The following is a 20718-nucleotide window of genomic DNA, read 5'->3' as shown; positions in this document are numbered from 1 at the left end:
GCCCGCACGCAAACCAAAAACAGCCATAAACAGCTATTTTTGCATGCTCCTTGGGTGGGAATACCTGCACCCTTAAAACAGTGCTCGATATTCCCTGCAAGCAGGCCTGCATCTCGGGGACCCTGCATGGGGTCCCCCGTAACTATTACTGGCACCCTGACAACATGAGTACGATTTATCGTAACTCTGGTAAAACGCAGGAAAGCTGGGTGCGAACCTCCGTAAACCATTCCTGCACCCCTCGACACTGTGTACGCTCACCCTTAAGTTAGATCGGACCCCGGCTGCGTACACAAACCCCTAAATCTGACATCCGATCTTGACTCTACACAGTGAATCTGATGCACAAGTGTCTTTATGCCTGCCTTTGGCTGGCGGCTAGAATGAGGGCTTTGTATGGCCATTTCCCTGCCGAGAGGTTGTGCAGTTTGATCCATGAATACATATCGTTACGTGCAATAGTGGGCATGCAATGCACTGCCGGCAGCCGTCCCTTGTAACGCCTACATTTTCCCTTGTTCTTCCTCATTTTACGAGTTCCGTCGCCTTCTCTGCCCAAGCCACGTCCATGCTCTGCATGGTGTCTCGCGCAAGGCACTCGGCCAATTGCAGAAACGTGTCCAGCCTGTGTAAACTCCCTGAAAATTACGAAGAAGTACTGCGCAGTTGATTTCATGAATCGACAAACAGGATTTTGCACGGCATGCAAAGTCCCTATTTACAATGCAAATAATTCCATGAATCGGGCCCTAAGGCTTTTTACAGACAGTCCCCAATTTCAAGTCTTGGCTGCCTCATAAAAACTATTCCTCTTATTTCATAACGCAGCTACAACTTACAAACACTCTTCATCATCAATGTTCTTGGCATTTTACAGGAGCTTGATGGCCACATTTTACAGCGACTCCTATGCCCTGCCGGTCTACACAGTAATGAACTGGCCATGGTCTAAGACGCCCTCTCTTGGCTTCATTTTATGGAGCCATTCCAGTAAAATCCTACATGACCCTCATCTGTCGCATCAATGTGGACCCAAGACCACACAACAACAGCTGCTATTTTATACTCTATCAAGGAAGACTTGCTTACCCATTCTTACGGCATGTTTAGGCCTGCCAGGTATCATAAAATACCATGAAACAAAACCTGGCCCGACCTCTAAAACCCATGAAGTCACATATTATTCTGGACACCATACACTATAATAAAAGGCAATCCATATCAGAGGCATTCTTGCTGTGCAAACAGGTAGTCCTTTATTGATTCAAAGATTGGACATGGAGGGCAGCAGCAAAGAAAACACACAGAAGAACGACGCGTTTCACCCTACACAGGCTTCGTCTGGTATACGTGATAGAAAGAGGACTATACATTTATAGTTGGCCTTTTGCTTACAAGTCCATCATTGATGTTTATGACAAAAGGTTGCTAACACATTTTATAGGCAATTCTATGTTTAAGGTGTGCCGCCATGTTGGAAAGTACATGAAATCTATGCATGTGAATATTGCTACCTTGTCATAATATGTGTAATACATACAATTTGATGGTTCAATGCTACAATTGAGATACATGAAATTACGAAGCAGAAGTATTTGACACCCGTCACTATTTCAGTACATAAAATACAAAGTGCTAAGTACAGACGTCAGAATACTTTCTAATGTATAAAATGCAAAGTTCAGAGCGCCCGAAATACTCTCTAATTTGAAAGGTTTTTTTTTAAAATTATATATAAATATGTATGCAAATATGTTTGGCACTATTATGCTCTAGAAGGGTATGTCTCATTATTTGATCGGCATGCTTCTCCCTGTGGATAGGCCATGTACACGTGTTTTGGTTTGAGATGCATGTTCCGGGATTATGCATTGCACTCAGTGCCTTGAGACGGCGCAAGCTTGTAAGCATTGTCCCCCGTGGGAGAGCAATGCATAAAGTGCTATGTGCAGAATGTATCATAGACATATAAATCACTTGAAAACATGCTCAATGCGCCTATAATAATACGACGAAGATGAGCAGTGCTATACCCTTGCGGGCGCGGGGTGCAAACATTTGCACCCAACACTTAATGTATTACCAACAGTTAATGTTTTCATTGAGTGTCCATAATGCGCCCTAGTGGGTATATTTATCAAGAAGTTGCTGTCTGCCTAAATTGGCCAAAAGCAATGCTCATGGGCAGTAGTTGACCCTTGCGGGTGCCTCAGTCTATATATTTGCAGAAAGTTGCCTAATGTATTTGAATTTGTGCATATATATATATATATATATATATATATATATTCAGTGCAAAAACTTTGTTGAAGGGACGTTATGGTTAAGTTGCGCTACTAAAAACCTATGAAATTCAGTGAAAAAACATTGTCAAAGGGACGTTATGGTTCCAAGTAAAACCGAAAAACCCTTGAAATTCACTAGTTATGGTAAGATAAGCAACCATAACTCGCACCACCACCGTGCACTGCTAAGACTAACACCCAGGACATCAAAGATGACATCACAAATGTCATTGATGACATCACTGATGACATCACATGTGTATGTACTTTTCATGAAATATGTGTACAAGGGATTCTTATTATAATGTTGCAAAACAAGTGTCGAGGATCATTGCAATAAATATCATACCCTAATTAGTGCATTGAACGATGCATTGATATAAATAGCATTCTATTATGGGGTTCTATCTAGTATACTAAGCTACTCATGCAGAAACATAACATTGTGGGCAGCGTACAAGATGAAGGTATGATATTCATAATGTTAATATGTTGAATAATGAAATGATAATTGCTTTCTTAATAGATTTTTGTGTACTGTGAAATATGTAATAAGTAGCTAATAAAACCCATGTATTACATAATTGCATTACTATAGACAAAACACAAAGACACAAGAACACATACCAATATGGGTATATACAGAGAAAGTGAAGTTAGCAAAAAAGCACAAGTAGTAGCAAAAACAATTCATAACTTAACTGATTAGTTTCATGCAAATAAATGATTGCTCTGTTTCAAAGCTGCTATTTACCCTATGTATATGTATCACTTGATGTGATTGGACCCTAAGGAAAGTAGTGTGAGTACAATGTATACAAATATGACCATATACAGGGAAAGTACAGCCATAAAAAAACAACAGAACTATCAGAAAGTGCTCATAAGTCTAGTGATTATCTTTATGCACAAAAAGGATTGCTGTCTTTCAAGCTTGTGTCGTCCCCTATGTATATGTTTCATATGATGTGACTGGACTCTAAGGGAATTGCTGTAAGAACCTACTTGAAGGATGCGTCTACAAATAAAATAAAATGTTTAGTTTCTGACTGTTACAGAAGAAAACCATGTGGCCTAGATATGTCAGCAAAAGAAAAAAGAGAGAGCCAGACATGTGATGTCATCAGTGATGCCATCAATGACATTTGTGATATCATCTTTGATGTCCTGGATGTTAGTCTTAGCAGTGCACGGTGGTGGCGCGAGTTATGGTTGCTTAGCTTACCATAACTGGTGAATTTCAAGGGTTTTTCGGTTTTACTTGGAACCATAAAGTCCCTTTGACAAAGTTTTTTCACTGAATTTCATAGGTTTTTAGTAGCGCAACTTAACCATAACGTCCCTTTAACAAGGTTTTTTCATTGAATTTCATAGGTTTTTATTAGTGCAACTTAACCATAACATCCTTTTCAATAGATGAAGACCACTAGCTGCTTAGGTCCTCAAAGTGGGAACCCCGAGTGGTAAAAAAAAAAAAAAGATTTTCCTTCCTACACCGGGACGACTGTGGCGTCCCGGTGTAGGAAGGAAAATCTTTTACCAAGATGGACACCATGGAAAGGGAAGGCGGGGTGTATAAAGAGAATACAACAGGGCATGAGCAGGGGGTAGGGGGGAACAGGGGAGACACATGGGCATGAGCAGGGGGTGAGAGGGAACAGGGCACAAACGGGGCATGAGCAGGGGGTGGGGGGAAGGAAGGAAACACGGGGCATGAGCGGGGGTGGAGGGAACACAAGAGAGATACGGGGCATGAGCAGCGGCTGGGGGGAACAGGGGAGACACGGGGCATGAGCGGGGGTGGGAAGGAACACGAGGGAGACACTGGGTATGAGCGGGGGTGGGGAGGAACACAAGGGAGACACGGGGTATGAGCGGGGGGTGGGGAGGAACACGAGGGAGACACGGGGCATGAGCGGGGGGTGGGGGGAACAGGGGAGACACGGGGCATGAGCGGGTGGTGGGGGGAACAGGGCACACACGGGGCATGAGCAAAGGGTGGGGGAATAGGGTATGCACGGGGCATGAGCGGGGGTGGGGGGATGGGGCATGAGCAGGGGGTGGGGAAATAGGGAACACACGGGGCATGAGCGGGGGTGGGGGGGAAAGGAGAGAGACAAGGGGCATGAGTGGGGGGGGAACAGGAGGGAGACACAGGGCATTAGCGGGGGGTCGGGGCAACAGGAGACACACGGGGCATGAGCGGGGGTGTGGGGGTACACGATGGAGACACAGGGCATGAGCGGGGGGTGGGGGGAACATGAGGGAGACACGGGGCATGATCAGGGGGTGGGGGCAACAGGAGACACACGGGGCATGAGCGGGGGGTGAGAGGGTACACGAGGGAGACACGGAGCATGAGCGGGGGCTGGGGGGAACACGAGGGAGACACGGGGCATGAGCGGGGGTGGGGGGTACAGGGCACATGGGGCATCAGATGGGGTGGGGGGAACAGGGCGCACATGGGGCATGAGCGGGGATGGGGGAACAGGGCGCACACACGGGGCATGAGCGGGGGGGTGGGGGGAAAGGAGAGAGACACGGGGCATGAGCGGGTGGTGGGGGAACACGAGGGGGACACGGGATATGAGCAGGAGGGGGTGGGGGGTAACACGAGGCATGAGCGGGGGTGGGGGGAACACGAGGGAGACACGGGGCATGAGCGGGGGGTGGGGGGGCAATAGGAGACACGGGGCATGAGCAGGGTGTGGGGGGAACAGGAGGGAGACACGGGGCATGAGCGGGGGTGGGGGGTAACATGAGGGAGACAAGGGGCATGAACGGGGGTGGGGGTAAAAACGGGGCATGAGCGGGGGTGGGAGGAACACGAGGGAAACACAGGGCATGAGCGTGAGTTGGGGGAACAGGGCACATGGAGCATGAGCGGGGGTGGAGGGAACAGCGTGCACATGGGGCATGAGCGGGGATGGGGAACAGGGCGCACACACGGGGCATGAGCGGGGGCTGGGGGGAAAGGAGAGAGACACGGGGCATGAGCGGGCGGGTGCAGGGAACACGAGGGAGACACGGGGCATGAGCGGGGGTGGGGGCAACAGGGCACATGGAGCATGAGCGGGGGTGGGGGGAACAGGGCGCACATGGGGCATGAGCGGGGATGGGGGAACAGGGCGCACACACGGGGCATGAGCGTGGGGTGGGGGGAAAGGAGAGAGACACGGGGCATGAGCGGGTGGTGGGGGTAACACGAGCGGGTGGTGGGGGTAACACGAGGGAAACACTGGGCATGAGCGGGCGGGTGTGGGGAACATGAGGGAAACACGGGGCATGAGTGGGGGGTGGGGGTACTGGAGGGAAACAGGGGGCATGAGCAGGGGTGTGGGGGGTGGGTAGTAACACAAGGGAAACACGGGGCATGAGCGGGGGGTGGGGGTACACGAGGGAAACACGGGGCATGAGCTGGGGTGGGGGAACAGGGCACATGGGGCATGAGATGGGGTGGGGGAACAGAGCACACATGGGGCATGAGCGGGGATGGGGGAACAGGGCGCACACACGGGGCATGAGCGGGGGGTGGGGGGAAAGGAGAGAGACATGGGGCATGAGCGGGTGGTGGGGGAACACGAGGGGGACACGGGATATGAGCGGGAGGGGGTGGGGGGTAACACGAGGCATGAGCGGGGGTGGGGGGAACACGAGGGAGACACGGGGCATGAGCGGGGGTGGGGGGGCAACAGGAGACATGGGGCATGAGCAGGGTGTGGGGGGAACAGGAGGGAGACACGGGGCATGAGCGGGGGTGGGGGGTAACACCAGGGAGACACGGGGGATGAACTGGGGTGGGGGGGTAAAACGGGGCATGAGCGGGGGGAGGGGGGAACACGAGGGAAATACAGGGAATGAGCGGGGGTTGGGGGGAACACGAGGGAGACACGGGGCATGATCGGGGGGTGGGGGCAACAGGAGACACACGGGGCATGAGTGGGAGGTGGGGGGAACACGAGGGAGACACGGGCATGAGCGTGGGTGGGGGGAACAGGGCACATGGAGCATGAGCGGGGGTGGGGGGAACAGGGCGCACATGGGGCATGAGCGGGGATGGGGGAACAGGGCGCACATACGGGGCATGAGCAGGGGCTGGGGGGTAAGGAGAGAGACACGGGGCATGAGCGGGTGGTGGGGGGTAACATGAGGGAAACACGGGGCATGAGCGGGGGGTGGCGGGGGTAACACGGGGCATGAGCGGGCAGGTGCGGGGAACACGAGGGAAGCACGGGGCATGAGTGGGGGGTGGGGGTACTGGAGGGAAACAGGGGGCATGAGCAGGGGTGTGGGTTGTGGGGGTAACACGAGGGAAACACGGGGCATGAGCGGGTGGTGGGGGGTTAACACGGGGCATGAGCGGGGGGTGCGGGGAACACGAGGGAAATATGGGGCATGAGCGGGGGGTGGGGGTACACGAGGGAAACACATGGGGCATTAGCGCGGGGTGGGGGGAACAGGGGAGACATGGGGCATGAGCGGGGGCGGAGGGACAGCGGAGACATGGGGCATGAGCGGGGGGCGGGGGGGACAGGGGAGACATGGGGCATGAGCGGGGGTTGGGGGGGAAAGGAGGGAGAAATGGGGCATGAGAGGGGGGTGGGGGGTAACACAAGGAAGACACGGGCATGAGCGGGGGGTGGGGGAGTGACACAGGGCATGACAGGGGGTGGGGGTAGCACGAGGGAGACACAGGGCATGAGCGAGGGGTGGGGGGTAACACAAGGGAGACACGGGGCATGAGCGGGGGGTGGGGGGTAACACAAGGGAGACACAGGGCATGAGCAGGGGTGGGGGGGTAACACAAGGGAGACATGGGGCATGAGCTGGGGGTGGGGGGAACAGGGCACATGGGGCATGAGCGGGGGGTGGGGGAGAACAGGGGAGACACACGGGGCATGAGCGGGGGATGGGGGAAAGGGGAGAGATACACGGGGCATGAGCAGGGGGTGGAAGGGAAGGGGAGAGACACACGGGGCATGAGCGGGGGGTGGGGGGGTAGGGGAGAGACACACAGGGCATGTGCGAGGGGGGAAGGGGAGAGACAAATGGGGCATGAGCGGGGGGTGGGGGGACAGGAGGGAGAAACACGGGGCATGAGCGGGGGGTGGGGGGAAGGGGAGAGAAACATGGGGGGGTTTGGGGGGTCATGGGAAGGGGAGAGAAACACGGGGCATGAGCGGGGGGTGGGGGAAGGGGAGAGAAACACGGGGCATGAGCGGGGGGTGGAGGGTGACACAAGGGAGACACGGGGCATGAGCGGGGGGTGAGGGTTAACACAAGAGAGACAGGGCATGGGTGGGGGGTAACACGAGGAGGGAGACACGGGGCATGAGCGGGGGTGGGGGGTAACACGAGGGAGACACGGGGCATGAGCAGGGGGGGGTAACACGAGGGAGACACGGGGCATGAGTGGGGGGTAACACGAGGGAGACACGGGGCATGAGCGGGTGGTGGGGGTAACACAAGGGAGACACGGGCCATGAGCTGGGGGTGGGGGGTAACACAAGGGAGACAAGGGGCATGAGCAGGGGGTGGGGTTTAACAGGGGAGACACGGGGCATGAGCAGGGGGTGGGGTGTAACAGGAGAGACAGGTCATGAGCGGGGGGTAACACAAGGGAGACATGGGGCATGAGCGGGGGATAACAGGGGAGGCAGAGCATGGGTGGGGGGTAACACGAGGGAGACACGGGGCATGAGCGGGGGGTGGGGGGTAACACAAGGGAGACACAGGGCATGAGCGGGGGTGGGGGGTAACACGAGGGAGACACGGGGCATGAGCGGGGGGATGGGGGTAACACGAGGGAGACACGGGGCATGAGCGGGGGGGTGGGGGAGTAACACAAGGGAGACACGGGGTATGAGCTGGGGGGTAACACAAGGGAGACACGGGGCATGAGCTGGGGGTGGGGGGAAGGGGAGAGACACACGGGGCATGAGCGGGGGGTGGGGGGAAGGGGAGAGACACACGGGGAATGTGCAGGGGGTGGGGGGGAAGGGGAGAGACACACGGGGCATGTGCGGGGGGTAGGGGGGAAAGGGAGAGATACACGGGGCGTGTGCGGGGGGTAGGAGGGAAGGGGAGAGACACACGGGGCATGAGCGGGGGGTGGGGGGAACAGTAGGGAGACACGGGGCATGAGCGGGGGTTGGGGGGAAGGGGAGAGACACGCAGGGGGTTGGGGGTGACACAGGGCATGACAGGGGGGTAGCACGAGGGAGACACGGGGCATGAGCGGGGGGGTGGGGGCTAACACAAGGGAGACACGGGGCATGAGCGGGGGTGGGGGTAACACAAGGGAGACATGGGGCATGAGCTGGGTGTGGGGGGAACAGGGCACATGGGGCATGAGCGGGGGGTGGGGGAGAACAGGGGAGACACACGGGGCATGAGCGGGGGTGGGGAGAAAGGGGAGAGATACACGGGGCATGAGTGGGGGGTGGGGAACAGTAGGGAGACACGGGGCATGAGCAGGGGGTGGGGTGGAAGGGGAGAGACACACGGGGCATGAGCGGGGGGTGGAAGGGAAGGGAAGGGGAGAGACACACGGGGCATGAGCGGAGGGTGGGGGGGAAGGGGAGAGACACACGGGGCATGTGCGAGGGGATGTGGGGAAGGGGAGAGACAAACGGGGCATGAGCGGGGGGTGGGGGGACAGGAGGGAGAAACACGGGGCATGAGCAGGGGGTGTGGGAGGGGGAGAGAAACACGGGGCATGAGCGGGGGTGGGGGGAAGGGGAGAGAAACACGGGGCATGAGCGGGGGGTGGGGGGTAACACAAGGGAGACATGGGGCATGAGCGGGGGGTGGGGGTTAACACAAGAGAGACAGGGCATGGGTGGGGGGTAACACGAAGGAGACACGGGGCATGAGCGGGGGGTGGGGGGTAACACCAGGGAGACACGGGGCATGAGCAGGGGGTGGGGGGTAACACGAGCGAGACACGGGGCGTGAGCGGGGGGTGGGGGGTAACACGAGGGAGACACGGGGCATGAGCGGGTGGTGGGGGGTAACACGAGGGAGACACGGGGCATGAGCGGGTGGTGGGGGGTAACACAAGGGAGATACGGGCCATGAGCTGGGGGTGGGTGGTAACACAAGGGAGACAAGGGGCATGAGCTGGGGGTGGGGGGTAACACAAGGGAGACACGGGGCATGAGCGGGGGGTGGGGTTTAACAGGGGAGACACACGGCATGAGCAGGGGTGGGGTGTAACAGGAGAGACAGGTCATGAGCGGGGGGTGGGGGGGGTAACACGAGGGAGACACGGGGCATGAGCGGGGGTGGGGGGGTAACACGAGGGAGACACGGGACATGAGCGGGGGTGGGGCATAACACGAGGGAGACACGGGGCATGAGCAGGGGGGTGGGGGGGTAACACGAGGGAGACACGGGGCATGAGCGGGGGGATGGGGGTAACACGAGGGAGACACGGGGCATGAGCAGGGGGGTGGGGGGAGTAACACACTGGAGACACGGGGCATGAGCTGGGGGTGGGGGGTAACACAAGGGAGACACGGGGCATGAGCTGGGGGTGGGGGGTAACACAAGGGAGACATGGGGCATGAGCTGGGGGTGGGGGGTAACACAAGGGAGACACGGGGCATGAGCGGGGGGTGGGGTTTAACAGGGGAGACACGGGGCATGAGCAGGGGTTGGGGTGTAACAGGAGAGACAGGTCATGAGCTGGGGGTGGGGGGGTAACACGAGGGAGACACGGGGCATGAGCGGGGGTGGGGGGGTAACACGAGGGAGACACGGGGCATGAGCAGGGGTGGGCATAACACGAGGGAGACACGGGGCATGAGCGGGGGGTGGGGGGGTAACACGAGGGAGACACGGGGCATGAGCGGGGGGGAGTAACACACTGGAGACACGGGGCATGAGCTGGGGGTGGGGGGTAACACAAGGGAGACACGGGGCATGAGCTGGGGGTGGGGGGTAACACAAGGGAGACACGGGGCATGAGCTGGGGGTGGGGGGAAGGGGAGAGACACACGGGGCATGAGCGGGGGGTGGGGGGAAGGGGAGAGACGCACAGGGCATGTGCGGGGGGTAGGGGGGAAGCGGAGAGACGCACGGGGCATGAGCAGGGGGTAGGGGGGGAAGGGGAGAGACACACGGGGCATGTGCGGGGGTAGGGGGGGAAGGGGAGAGACACACGGGGCATGAGCGGGGGGTGGGTGAACAGTAGGGAGACACGGGGCATGAGCGGGGGGTGGGGGTATCAGGGGAGGCAGAGCATGGGTGGGGGGGTAACACGAGGGAAACACGGGGCATGAGCTGGGGGTGGGGGGGATAACACAAGAGAGACACGGGGCATGAGCGGGGGGTGGGGCGTAACACGAGGGAGACACGGGGCATGAGCTGGGGGTGGGGGTAACACAAGGGAGACACGGGGCATGAGCTGGGGGTGGGGGTAACACAAGGGAGACACGGGGCATGAGCTGGGGGTGGGGGGTAACACGAGGGAGACACGGGGCATGAGCGGGGGGTGGGGGGTAACACGAGGGAGACACGGGGCATGAGCGGGGGTGGGGGGTAACACGAGGGAGACACGGGGCATGAGCGGGTGGTGGGGGGTAACACAAGGGAGACACGGGGCATGAGCTGGGGGTGGGGGGTAACACAAGGGAGACACGGGGCATGAGCTGGGGGTGGGGGGAAGGGGAGAGACACACGGGGCATGTGCGGGGGGTAGGGGGGGAAGGGGAGAGACACACGAGGCATCCGTCCAGCGGTTTGGGCTGTAGGCGCGAGCAAAACATTTTCCCCATTCAGTCTATGGGAAAAAAAAAAGTTTTGGGACCCCCCTATAACTTTGCCCCCCCTGGACGGATCCTCACCAAACTTTGCAAATAAATTCAGAGTGGGCCATATACTATATTTGCAAAGTTTCGTGAGGATTCGTCCAGGGGGAGCAAAGTTAGAAGCCGCCCAAAAAGTGCTCTTCCTATGGAAAGACCAACTTAACCATAACTACATGGCCACTACTGTGGCCATGTAATATATATATATATATATATATATATATATATATATATATATATATATATATGTGTGTGTGTTCTTAATACGCTGTAAGCCCGTAGGCATCAGGGCCCAGATAAACATATAAGACAAAAACATCAAAGTCAAGAAAAAGAAGCATAGGTGTACCCATCAACCTGCCCTGAATGCGTGAAGGCTAAAGGGTTTACTGTGATTTTATTGCTGAAATAACAGTGACGTACAATTACAAAGTGCAATAAATATTGCCCATTGTCAAAATACCCTTTTTTTTGGGCAGGGGGGACTCCCTGACCCCCCTTACCTCTTTCACCTCTCTTACTCATAAACCCTCCTTGTCACCCTCCCCTTTGATCCAATTTTGACCTAAATCTGTGTTTTTTTTACACCTAAAATGCATACGTATCATTACACTTTCTTGCCTTTATTTCGATATTTTTTCTGCTGCCCGGTAGTTTTTCCCACTCAATTCATTCTTGCAATATTTGTTCATCTTTGTAAATTCAGTCGTTATTATTTCCTGCAATATTGTGACTGGATATCTGCTAGAGTACTAGTCTACATGAAACAATCAACAATCACCACAGCCCACAAGAAGCCATCAACCGATCCCGGCTCTTAGCCAATTATAAACTGATGATAAATGTGCTTACCTAAGCAAAATACTCCCAAGGGGAGTGGTGGTTCAGCTTCAGGAAGAGGTGTACCCGCTATACAACTCTGTCACTGCCCGTCATACTTCAGGACAATGACGCATGAAACAAAACAGCGATAGTTATTGACGGCGATGCTCTGCTCATGTCCATAGACGTTGGGCATCAAGCGGCACTATCGCACCATCATCTCTTGGCAGCCTACGTCTTACATACCACAGGATCCTGTTTTATAAACTAAAGGCATGGATGGGATCCTTGGGGGCTAAGTAGTCTTTCCTAAGCACCGAACTTGGTTAGAGGAAACTGAATTCAAATGTATTTCCCTTGACAACTTTGCTTACCTTCGAATTCAACAAACCATGTGTGCGCTAACTCTACTAATTGAATAACACTAGTTAGAGTTTCAGATGAAGGCAAATGATACACCAGTACAGCTTCACTTAGACAAGAAAAGGTGCGGGGTGGAAATGTGTTTGTTTGTTTATTTATTTGTTGTGCGCACCAGACCCTGAGGTAGCAGGGCGCATGAGAACAAGTAGGTTTACAGCCTAGTTACAGAAGTTACACATTTACAGAAGTTACACATTTACAGAACATGGCACCACAGGGTGAGACAATAACAAGTACAGGCGATGCATAGCTAAACAATCATCATAGAGCTAGCTTTACATAGTAGCAGGTAGGTCACCATCAGGTACTGAACATGTGGTGGGTACATGGGCAAGTGCTTGTTACATAGTATTCTCAGTGAGCCATTTTATTGTGTTCTGTCTGAATTTGTTGAACGTTTGGTCAGATCTAAGTGCATGAAGTAGGGAGTTCCATAGTTGAGCTGCCTTGACTGGGAAGCTTGAACCTCCAATGGTGGTAAGTTTGAATCTGGGCAGTAGGAGGCCGTTGGGGCTGGCTGTTCTAGTGGGTCTAGTAGGGTTTTTTCTGTGAATCGTTCTGTTAGGTAGCACGGGGCTTTATTATTTAAGCATTTGTGGATGAGGGATGCAGCTTTGAGGTTGATTTCTTCTTGGGTAGATAGCCATGTGCATTCCCGTCTTATTTCAGAGATATGTGCTCTTCTGGGAATACTTAGGGCCGCTCTAAGTGCATTATTTTGGAGCACTTGTATTCTGTTGATTATTTGTTTGGTAGACCCTATGTAAAGGGAGTTACAATAATCTAACTTTGAAAGGATGAGGGCTCTGGCTAGAATAAGACAGCTGTCAACTGATAAGAATGGTTTCCAGGCTCGTATTAATTTACATGTATAGGCCATGGATGAGGCCAGTGAATTCACCTGTTTGGTAAGGGAGAGGGTCGAGTCAAGGTAAAAACCTAAAGTTTTTACTTCTTTGGCGACCCTAATAGTGTTCCCATCGATGATGAATGCTGAGTAATTTTGGTTGAGTTTAGAAATGGGAGCTGCCGTGCCCATGATGATGAGCTCTGTTTTGTCATCGTTTAAACATAGGCAGTGGTTGGCCATCCATGCCTGCACAATGCTATAGATTCTATTCACCAAAGCCAGATCTTCTCGGTAATCCCCAGTAAGTGGTAGGAGAATCTGGGTAATTTGGCCAACCTCACTCAATGATCACGCCTATCATCGGTTAAGAGAGAGTTTGCTTGGCCTCAACTGTACCAATTGAGATACTTCGTTTTCGGGAAAATAAGGCACAAGCCCAATCCACATGTAGAAGGTGAAAAACAGTACAGTTAAGGTGTGCCAGGGAATGGAAGCTTTTGAGCAGGTGAATAATGTGCACACTGCTTAGTATTGTACCACGACTAGCTGCTGCACTATGGTGAAACAAGTAGGCACCTCAAAACCTACTACACACAAGAGAGAAACAGTAATTGTTTCAGCAAATAAATACGCTGCTAGCACCACAGAATACAGAGCTTGCAATGATAAGATTCAAATTTGTCGTGGAGCCACTTGTACACGGATACCCAATTAGTTCGGACACTTCCAGCCTCTAAATGGCATAACCTAAGTAATTTGCCATCTGGCTCCACGACAAATTTTCATCACCTTAGTAGTGAATTATCTTTTCGAGGACGTCAGACTCACGAGTGCGGTCAGACCTGAATACATTTTGAAACAAATATTATTTGGCTAGAATTGCAATTTAGAGCTTTGCCTTGAAAAAGACCTGTGGAGGTCGAAACACGTGTTGGCATACAACTCTGACTCTTGAATATGGACATTATTAAATTTTGAAAAATAACGTTGCAAACTCTATTAGTGACATAATTGAGGACCTTGCTTCACTGACAAATTTGAATCTTATCATTGCAAGCTCTGTATTCTGTGGTGCTAGCAGCGCATTTATTTGGTGAAACAATTACTGTTTCAATCCACATGTAGGGCTTGTCACATTAGAACAGCTCTTCTGCCAAAAGTGGAGGTCGGAAACTTGAAACTGATATCTTACTTGGTGCTTGAGTTTTGACACAGATTAATGCAGGTGTCAGAAGAATATTTTTAAGTAAAACAAAAAAAAAACAACCTCATCTACATGCCAAAAATCAAAAAAAGCCAGCCAGGTCCCTGGTAAAGGCACACTGCTAGATGACTTTAAAGTGATGTCTTCTGGCCTCGCAGAGAAATCTTTGGGTAGATTCCAACAAGTACAAGACGAGGCATTGAGACAACACTTGGACTTGAACGTGTTAACATGCATTTACAAAATGATTAACACAATGATTAAATCTCTCCAGTGGCTCCCTGTGAACTCTGTGACTACATTTTGAACGTCCTGTACACAAGGAATTCTGGAGCAAGGGCCCATTGCATCTCCAGAAACTGGCCACTCACTACATCACATGCACAAACCTGCGTGAACGCAAGTAGCAAACGTGAGAAAACTCTCTAGGGCTACAGGGGCCAAGAGTGTGGAATTTCTTTAGTCTGGCACTGAGAAACGAGCAATTTGTTACTAGAATACTTTACTATTTGGTGAATAAGTAAAAATGATGTGGTCCGACTCTAACCCCAGAAAAAAGGAAGGACATGATTGTCAACCCATCCTTACCACTTTGTTATTTACTATCTTAAGTCTCATGAATGTCCCTTTGGCAAGGCTTAAAACCCTACTAAGGTTGGCCACCTCCCATTTACCGATTGACGCAGAGAGTTTGCTTTCAGTCCTCGCCTTTGTCCTCCGAGGGACTGTGCTATATCGGTAGCTGTTTCCTCTCTCATGTCTCTGTGGACCCTTGTCTAGAACCCAGCTACCCATCTGCGGTAAACTCTCGGCCACCAATTTGAAGCGTTTGGCATGGGAGAACCTTCTAGTGAAAAGCAGACAACACAAAAAAGGCCAGGTATGTGGCAAACATCTGTGGCAAACTGATTTGCTGTTTTGGCATGCCTTCTCTGAAACTGCTCTCATATTAAGGGTTGTGGTTGTATGTTTTTGTAGGAAACAAGGATGTTTATTTAGTACGATATGACATTGACATTGTCATTTGTATAAACACAGTCTTCTTTGGTTATGAAGGAATGGCATTTGAGGGTAATTACCCCTAGGCCTGTATTTAAGTCATTGTGTCGGGGCAACACAATGCACTCAATACATTACGATTACCTGGCCATGAATGGTCCGTGTGAGAATGAGTTACAAATCATACATCAAGGCAGTATGGTTGGAATAGTTAATTTGGGTTGTCAGGATAATTATGGTGTTTAAATTGTCCCAGAACCTGTACAGGACTTTTTATTCCTTCTTTTCTTCTTCGTAGCTCTGCTCTGCACATCTGCATTGTACTAGTGTCCTGGAAGTTGGCCCACATGTTCAGGCTCAGTGTGATGTTCTCCTTCCTGATTGTCTGGAGTGATCATGTGACCTGTCTGAGCATGCTCAGTCACCAGAATGCCTGTTGCTTTGAATCTCAAGTAGAGGTTTTCAGTTAGGGAAAGCACCATCGTGAACCTTTCTGGAATGATCTCCCTGGTGGATAAGTCACATCTGCTCATCTCTCTTGTTGCTAGAGGAGTCCTCTGCTCTGGACTTAGTTGTGGCTCTACCCTGGTCAGTGTGAGTGCTGTGACCCCCTTCTGATGGGGTCAGAGGCTAAAGCACTGTTTCCCTTGCACGTTGTTTGGTGTTGGTGTGCCTCCCTTTGGGATTAAGGAAACAAATAGCTGCAAGGGAGCTTCTCACCATAAGGGAGACATTATGAGTGTTCTTCTTTACAGGTCTTGCCTCAGTTTGGGGAATACGTGTAATTTGCAGCAGATGTTCAGTTGCTGCATGAAGGAGGGCTGCACTTCCTCCTGCAACTTGGTATTAAATGGGAGAGGGGGTGACAGTTCTGCATGGCTTTTGTAAGGGTGTGGACAAAGGATGCTGACACAAGGGTGGCATTTTGGTTGGCAAATACTTTTATTTTCAAGAAAAGAAACCCTGACTACGCCTACCTTCTAAGAGGGGTTCCCCGTCTCAAACTAATATTAATAGAGCTGTCAGAATGTCCATCAAAATCAAACTCCACTGTCCTGTGTCACAACCTACTTCTACCCCTTACACTAAAACTAAAGAATAATCCAACAGAAAGTTCCTTCTCCAGGGAATTAATTCTTTCTCCTGGCATTTGGCTGGTATTCCCAGAAATGTTCTTTGACAAAAGGGTGGCAGGGGGAATGACTCCCTTCCCCTGGAATTGGTTCCCTCACTCCAATATAGTTCACCCCAAGCCAGGGGGAATGACTCCCTTCCCTGGGATTGGTTCCCTCACTCCAATATAGTTCTCCCCAAGCCAGGGGGAATGACTCCCTTCCCTGGGATTGGTTCCCTCACTCCAATATAGTTCTCCCCAAGCCAGGGGGAATGACTCCCTTTCCTGGGATTGGTTCACTCACTCCAATATAGTTCACCCCAAGTCAGGGGGAATGACTCCCTACACCTGGCGTCTGTAGTGTGTATCAATAAGGGCTTTCAGTTTCTTCACCAGGAGTAAAGACTCCCTTCCCTGGCATCTGTAGAGTGTATCAATAAGGGCTTTCACTTTCTTCACCAGAAAAATGACTCCCTTCCCCTGGTGTCTATAGAGTGTATCAATAAGGGCCTTCAGTTTCTTCACTTGTAACGCTCACCTGACTCCCACGGAGGTGCTGGCCTGGTTCGCGCTGCTGTGACCTCTTCTAAGGTGATGCGCAGGGTTCGGAAGACGGACTGGACCGGGCCCCCAAATCTGGCTTCTCTGGCTCGCAGAAGTATCCTTCTGTAGGCGAAAATAGGGGATTAACTGTCTGCGGGGTAATGCAATCAGCCTCCCACTTTCCCCTCTCACCCTCGTCGAAACCTTTCTGTGATTCCCCGTAGCGTCTCACCTTAGGGTCTGGAAGGACGAGCTCTCCATCCTGCTTCTGATGCAGGGGCGCGTTGGTATCCAGTTACTTCACTGGATTTTCGGATTGGTGAGAACCAAACTTGCTTGGCTTCCAGGTAAGTTTTTTGATAAGAGGTTCCCCTTGTGTCCATGCATTAATGTACTAATGCTAGTGTCTTTTTCCCCATAGGGGCCAGGGTACGGAATGCCGGGGAACAGGCACCGACCCGAGATGAGAGGTGAAATCCTTGTAGAAATCAGGTAAGTCTTTAATGAGCGTTTTTTGGTAATGTCTTTTCATTCACTCATTAACGCTGATGTCTCTTTTCCCCTTAGGGGCCGGGGGCCGGAAATGCCAGGATACGGCGCGGACCCGAAATGAAGAGGGAATAAATCAACAGGTAAGTCTTAACATGGAGATTTAGCTTTCCTTATTCCCTTCTCTCTCTCACCTTTTGTTCTGGTCTTTTTCTCCCTAGGCACTGGGGCGTGACTGCGAATCCGGATGATCGCTGTTGAACATGGAGGCGCCCTGTAAAGGTGAGTGGAATGCGGCGCTGCAGCGATCGACGCGATGAGCTTTTAAATAAAAGTCTTCCTTTTCAGGATTGTCGACGAGATGTCTTCGGGATGTGGATTTAGCAGGTAAGGACTTTTCCTTCTTCTGTTCCCTTCTTCTCTTCCTTTGCAGGTGATCCAGGATGCTGGCAGCCGTGGCAGAAGTCAGGATGCAGGAGCAGACACGGTGAGCGTCCAGCTGCTAGATGCAGAACAACGCGAAGCACGTGTGGCTGTTTGGGTGAGGTTTAAATAGCCTTGGAAGAAGTTCCAGGTATGTATCCTTCCTCCAATCAGGTATGTATCCTTCCCCGGCCACGCCCGGATGGTAAATTAGTCCCACAGGTAAAGTAGTTCCTTTCAGGCCTCAAGGAGGTGGGGATCCTGCAGCATGGTCTGCATCAGGTAAGTGCACCCAAGCACTTCCATAATGAGGACTGATGTCTTTTATGAGCCTGGCGCCATAGGCGCCAGGACACTGTCCAAAGGGCCCCTATATGGGGTTGCTGGGTCCTTCCTTGGGGGCTGGATGTCCGCTTTCGGGGACGCAGGGCTTGAACCGGCTCCCCGGGAGCGGGCATCAGGACATCACCAGGAGTAATGACTCCCTTCCCTGGCGTCTGTAAAGTTTATCAATAAGGGCTTTCAGTTTCTTCACCAGGAGTAATGACTCCCTACACCTGGCGTCTGTAGAGTGTATCAATAAGGGCTTTCAGTTTCTTCACCCGGAGAAGGACTTCCTTCTCCTGGTGTTTGAGAGTTCTTTTCCATTTCTCACCACTTGATATTTCTTTCACCCCCTTCTTGTGGAATTAACCAAGTCGCCAGTCCTTCCCAGGGCCTCAGTGGACTTTTTTCTGCCACTGCAATGAGGATGCTTTCCTCAGATGCTTAGTACACTTATGTCGGGGTCCCAGAACCTTCTCTGCTGATCAGTGGTGTAAGGAAGGCATGCTATCAAAGTAAGACAGACACAAGTGACCACAGTTCAAGGGTGTTTATTGAACCTTATCAAGGGAATGATAAAGGCCTAATCTAAACTAAATCTAAAGATGGGAGCAGGCTACAACCATCAATTAGTAATAACGCACTCCTAGTGGAGTCTCATCAGAATAAAAGGGCCTATACTAAAAAACCTATTGCCAATCCTTGCTGGTAATTTACAAATAGTGTGGGGAAATGTTCATGAAAAAGAAAGACGTGTTCACAAAATGATAAGTCAGGATGCTCAGGCCTTTGGCCTCCCTTCCCCACATTTTCAGCACGGGACAAGACGGTTCAGTCGAGCATAGCCCACTCTTGGGCTTCTTTGGCACGAGGACACAGTTCCTTTACAAGCATCAGGGCCTTCAATGCCCAAGTCTCTTACGATATCAAACGTTGCTTGATCCAGAGGGCCTGATGTATCAAACAAATGGAAAGTTCCTTTCCAAGTATACAATTGGAACAATTCATACTTCACGCTGGATCTCCCTCAGCTGGGCTCAGATCCTCTTTTTTTTTACCACAATCTCACAATTAGTCTCCCTCAGCCATGCACAGACCAATTACAGTTTGTATACCTTTTCTTGGGTGACTCACGGTTCAACCCGGATCCCTCTCAGCCGGGCTCAGATCCCATGTTTGCAATTAGTCTCCCTCAGCCGGGCTCAGACCAATTACAGTTCATATTTGCTATGGAAGACATGTGAATATGCTCGTGTTTGGCTTGACCTGTTTCAGGACCCCTTCGATTTCACTGTTTACAATTTGACACTCATCAGAAAGAGGGGGGTTGCCTTCTCCTAGCTTTTTCTCGGCATCCCTCTGTTGGGTTCACACTTGTCTTTGTAATCACAGTTCATAATTTTACACTCTCAGTTGGATACCTAACAGAACCTTTGAAATGAGTGCCCACGTGGTGCCGGACCACTCTGTCCTTTGCAGATTTCTTCATACAATGTTGTGGCTTGCAGCCTTGGGTCTAACACAGACCGGTCTACTAACAGTCTCCCGACTCACCGGCTGTGCTAACTTTAGTGGAGCGCCTTTGTTGTCAGAGCCAAGGACAGAACCACAGTGGCAATCACTCCTCCCACCTCAGCAGTCGATGCAGTAAAGCCCTGGGTCCCTTCGACATACAATGTCCCTTTCTGTAGCTTTAATTCCATGTCTTATGTTTCTTCTCTTCAAGGGCTCGTAAAAGTAACAGTTCCTTCCTCTGAAAAGGCCAAGGACAGTTCCCTCCATACTACCTTTTCTGGTCTTGCCGTCTTTCTCAGTGTATTATACTGCCATCTTGGAACTGCTGCTTCCTCGTGTGCTTTTCCTCGCTCAGAGTGTGCATTTGTGCTCTGCCTTTTATCTGTGTGGGGAAGTGTGATAGAAGTCAGGTGTGAGTAATTATCAATAATCGCCTGACTCCGCCTGACCCTTGTGTTGGGACATGTCAGGTATACGGCTCGGGTGTTAAACTGTTTTCTCTCACAGTGAGCTGTCCGTGAAAAAGTTTTCATGTCGGGAAAGGGAGTGGCGGGGGGTTGAGCTCCTAGGTATCCTATCTGGTAGGATGGGCAAAAGGTGTTATTGGGAAGCAGATGCCGCGTCTCACCCTCCGGTGTCCCACTTCCACTCCCCAAGGACCCCCCCCCATCCAGGTGATCCTCCCACACTGGTCCAGCCTCAGGAACTGGATCCAAAAGTAATGGCCATATCCTGGCCGCCTGGATGACAGATCCCTGGGGACTAGCGGGTGAGACACCTTCAGGTTTGTCACAGTGGTCTTATTGTTACTGCCACTGTGATGAGGAAGTTTTTCTCAGATGCCCGATGCACTCTCCCCAATAGTTTCAGTGTTTGTTCTGGGCAGGTGATAAGACCCTCAAGCCTTGGTCTCT

This window comes from Ambystoma mexicanum, chromosome 12 (genome assembly GCF_040938575.1).
Source record: "Ambystoma mexicanum isolate Mex_15411 chromosome 12, UKY_AmexF1_1, whole genome shotgun sequence".
Classification (NCBI taxonomy): domain Eukaryota; kingdom Metazoa; phylum Chordata; class Amphibia; order Caudata; family Ambystomatidae; genus Ambystoma; species Ambystoma mexicanum.
The sequence above is the reverse complement of the archived record's forward strand: the minus strand, read 5'-3'. Positions refer to the sequence as shown.